The following is a 4,215-nucleotide window of genomic DNA, read 5'->3' on the forward strand; positions in this document are numbered from 1 at the left end:
GTTTTGTTTTGTTTTTTTGGAGAGACAGGGTTTCTTTTCTCTGTGTAGCCCTGGCTATCCTTGCTCTGTAGACCAGGCTGGCCTCAAACTCAGAGATCCACCAGCTTCTGCCTCCCAAGTGCTGAGGTTAAAGGCGTGTGCTACCATGGCCAAACAACCAAGGCAGTTTATAAAAAAGAGCTTTTTTTTTTTACTTTGATTTACAGTTCTGAGTGTTAGTCCGTGCCGGCAGAATGGTTGAACAGCTGAGAGCTCACATCTTAATCTACCACCATGAGGCAGAGAGAGAAAGAGAGCTCTGAGTGAGCACTCAGCAAATGGTGTGAGCCCATCATTTGTTTGCTTTGTTTTTGAGACAGGGTTTCTCTGTGTAGTCCTGGCTGTTCTAGAATTTGCTCTGTAGACCAGGCTGGCCTCAAACTCAGAGATCCACCTGCCTCTGCCTCCCGAGTGCTGAGACTAAAGGCATGCGCCACTGTGCCCAGCTGTGGGGCTTTTGAAACCTCACCACTCATCCCCAGTGGCATACCTCTGGAAAGGCCACACCTCCTGATCCTTCCCAAATAGTTCCACCAACTGGAAACCAAATACTCAAATATGTTAGCCTGTGTTGGGGGCGGGCATTCTCCCTCAAACCATGACACCCAACGTTGATTCCTGGCCTCTGCAATCACTAGACACAATGTCAAAATAAGAATGTACTAGAAAAAAAGTGTGCAGAGCTAAAGGGTCTCCTGGGTAAGTGGTAGAACAAAATTTTCACAATCAAACGTGGTTTTTCTAAAAACATAGCTGGTACCTTTAGTCGCTGTAGTGTTTAGTGACGTAGCAAAGGTTTCTCTGATAATGAGTTTTATGTTGCAATAACTGTCCAAAGGTCTTAATTTCAAAATGAAACTCAGCCGGACGGTGGTGGCGCACGCCTTTAATCCCAGCACTCGGGAGGCAGAGGCAGGCAGATCTCTGTGAGTTCAAGGCCAGCCTGGTCTCCAAAGCGAGTTCCAGGAAAGGCGCAAAGCTACACAGAGAAACCTGTCTCGGAAAAAAAAAAACAAAAGGGTGTGTGTGTGTATGTATATATATATATATATATATATATATATATATATATATATATATATATGTGTGTGTGTGTGTGTGTGTGTGTGTGTATGTGTATGTGTGTGTATACACACACACATATTGCATGGAATAAATAGATCAAAACAAGATAAAAAAAAACCCACACCATCAGTTTAATAGGTGCTGAGAAGACACTGGCAAAGCTCTAGACTTTATGATAAAGCACTCAACAAGGACTGCAGAGATGGCTCAGGTGTTAAGAGCACTGGCTGCTCTTCCAGAGGATTCAAGTTCAGTTCCCAGCACCCGCAAGGCAGCTCACAACTGCTTATAACTGAAGCTCCAGGGGGTCCAATGCCACCATCTACCTCCACGGAGACCTGCACACACAGCCGCTCACATACATACACAATAATAATGATGATAATAAATAAAGATAAAATCTTCACACACACACACACACAATATTCTGATTTTGTTAATTTGGGTGCTCTCTCTTTGCCTTTTGGTTAATTTGGCTAGGGGTTTGTCTATCTTGTTGATTTTTTCAAAGAACTAACTCTTTGTTTCATTGATTTTTTTTGTTTGTTTGTTTGTTTTGTTTGGTTTGGTTTTTGTTTTTTCAAGACAGGGTTTCTCTGTGTAACTTTGGAGCCTTTCCTGGAACTCACTTGGTAGCCCAGGCTGGCCTCGAACTCACAGAGATCCGCCTGGCTCTGCCTCCCAAGTGCTGGGATTAAAGGCGTGTGCCACCACTGCCCGGCTCCTCATTGATTTTTTGTATTGTTCTCTTGGTTTCTATTTCGTTGATTTCAGCCCTCAATTTGATTATTTCCTGGCGTCTCTTTCTCCTGGGTGAGTTTGTTTCTTTTTGTTCTAGAGCTTTCAGTTGTGCTGTTAATTCATTGGTATGGGATTGCTCCATCTTCTTTATATGTGCATTTAGAGCTATGAATTTTCCTCTTAGCACTGCTTTCATAGTGTCCCATAAGTTTGGGTATGTTGTACTTTCATTTTCACTGAATTCTAGGAAATCTTTAATTTCTTTCTTTATTTCTTCCTTGACCCATTGATGTTTCAAGTGGGCATTATTCAGTTTCCATGAGATTGTAGGGTTTTTATAATTTTTGTTGTTGTTGAAATCTAACTTTAAGGCATGGTGGTCTGATAAGATACAGGAGGTTATTCCAATGTTTTTTTTTTTAATCTGTTGAGATTTGCTTTGTAACCAAGCATGTGGTCAATTTTTGAGAAGATTCCATGGGGTGCTGAGAAGAAGGTATATTCTTTTGTGTTAGGATGGAATGTTCTGTAGATATCTATTAAGTCCATTTGAGTCATAACATCTGTTAGGTCCTTTATTTCTTGTTAAGTTTCAGTCTGGTAGATCTGTCTTTTGGTGAGAGTGGTGTGTTGAAATCTCCCACTACTAATGTGTGGGGTTTGATGTGCATTATGACTGCCTAGGAGTGGAAAGGAAATTTCTCAACTCAGGAAGGTCATTGGAGAACTCATAGCTCACACCGCCCCAGTGAAAGAATCATGCCTCCCGGGATAGCTGCTCTTACTGATCCTGTCTAACATTTTACTAGAGGTTTTGTTTTCGAGGCTAGGCAGTTAGCACTACAGAAAAGACATTCAAATTGGAAACGATAAAAGTATTTCTGGACTATACATTACATTTCTTAAAAATCATTACAAATCTTAAAAAAATAATCCTTCATGCTTATGGAGTTCAAACTCATGTTGTTCAAGGATTACTATATATTACGTCTTATGAGTCTAAGGGAACTGCTACTTCATCAACAGAATAATTTCCAAATTAGTGAAGGGGAGAAATAGAGAGCAAGACAATAAAATAAAATCAATGCAAAACAAGGCCAAAATGGGGGCTGGCGTGGGGGCTGCGGCAAACAAAACAGCTGGACCGGACAGAGGGTGCGGCTGAGCGGCGTCAGGGCCTCCTCTCCAGCGCGGCCACAGCCCCACAGTCCCTGCGAGTCCGCTGTGGCCGGCACAGAGCGCCTGCGCAGAGCTGGGCGCAGCTGAGCGAGCCCCCTCCTCCACGGAGGCACTGTGACGGGACACACGGACAAACACGTTCTGTGCTGCCTCTCACCAGGCACAAAGAATGCGCACTACACAGCCTCTGAGGTGCTGTCTTCAAAACTTAGGAAACGCCCCAAGTGTGGCAACAATACACACCTTTCACCCCAACACTCAGGAGGCAGACGGTGAGTTCAGGGCCAGGTCTGTCTCAAAATGGGGGTGGGGGGGACAGTGAAAGAAGGAATATCTGTGGATGGGAATGGGAAAAATTTAGCAGTTTCTCAAAATTAAAAACAAAAATTTAATGTATACGGATGTTTTAAAAACATCATGACCATGTCTGGTGCCTATGGAGGCCAGAAGAGGGTATCAGAGCTCCTGGAACTGTCATGTGGGTGCTGGGAATCGAACCTGGGTCCTCTTGTAAGCTCTTAACTGCTGAGCCGTCTCTCAAGCCCTTCAAGGCTTCTTTTGTTTTGTTTGAGGCAGGTTCTCACTGTGAACCTCAGGCTGGCCTGAACTGTGTCAGCCGGTGGGCTTGAACTCACAGAGATTCATCTGCCTCTGCTTAATATTTTTAATCAACAGTTACTCAATTTTCTGGGTGTGGTGGTGCCTGCCTGTAGTCTCAGCACTCAGGAGGCCGAGGCAGGAGGACCATGAGTTTGAGACCAGCCTGGGCTACATAGGGAGGGAAGCCCTGTTTCAAATGTAATCATAAAGGACAGTGAGGTGGTGGTTCAGCAGGTAGAAGCTTGTCACCGAGGATGGCGGCCTGAGTTTGGTCCCTGGGACCCACAGGGTAGGAGGAGAGAGAACTGACCTCTGACCTCCATACACCATGGCACGTACTCATGTGCCCACACACCATACACACAAACACAAATAACTAAATTAGAAAATGAGGGGCTGGAGGGATGGCTCAGCGGTTAAGAGCACTGACTACTCTTCCAGAGGACCCAGGTTCAATTCCCAGCACCCACATGGCAGCTCACAACTGTCTGTAACTCCAGTTCCAGGGGCTCCAACACTGTCACACAGGCAAAACACCAATACACATAAAAAAAAATAAAAATACAAAACAAAACAAAAAAAGAGCAATAA

This window comes from Peromyscus maniculatus, chromosome 3 (assembly GCF_049852395.1).
Source record: "Peromyscus maniculatus bairdii isolate BWxNUB_F1_BW_parent chromosome 3, HU_Pman_BW_mat_3.1, whole genome shotgun sequence".
Classification (NCBI taxonomy): domain Eukaryota; kingdom Metazoa; phylum Chordata; class Mammalia; order Rodentia; family Cricetidae; genus Peromyscus; species Peromyscus maniculatus.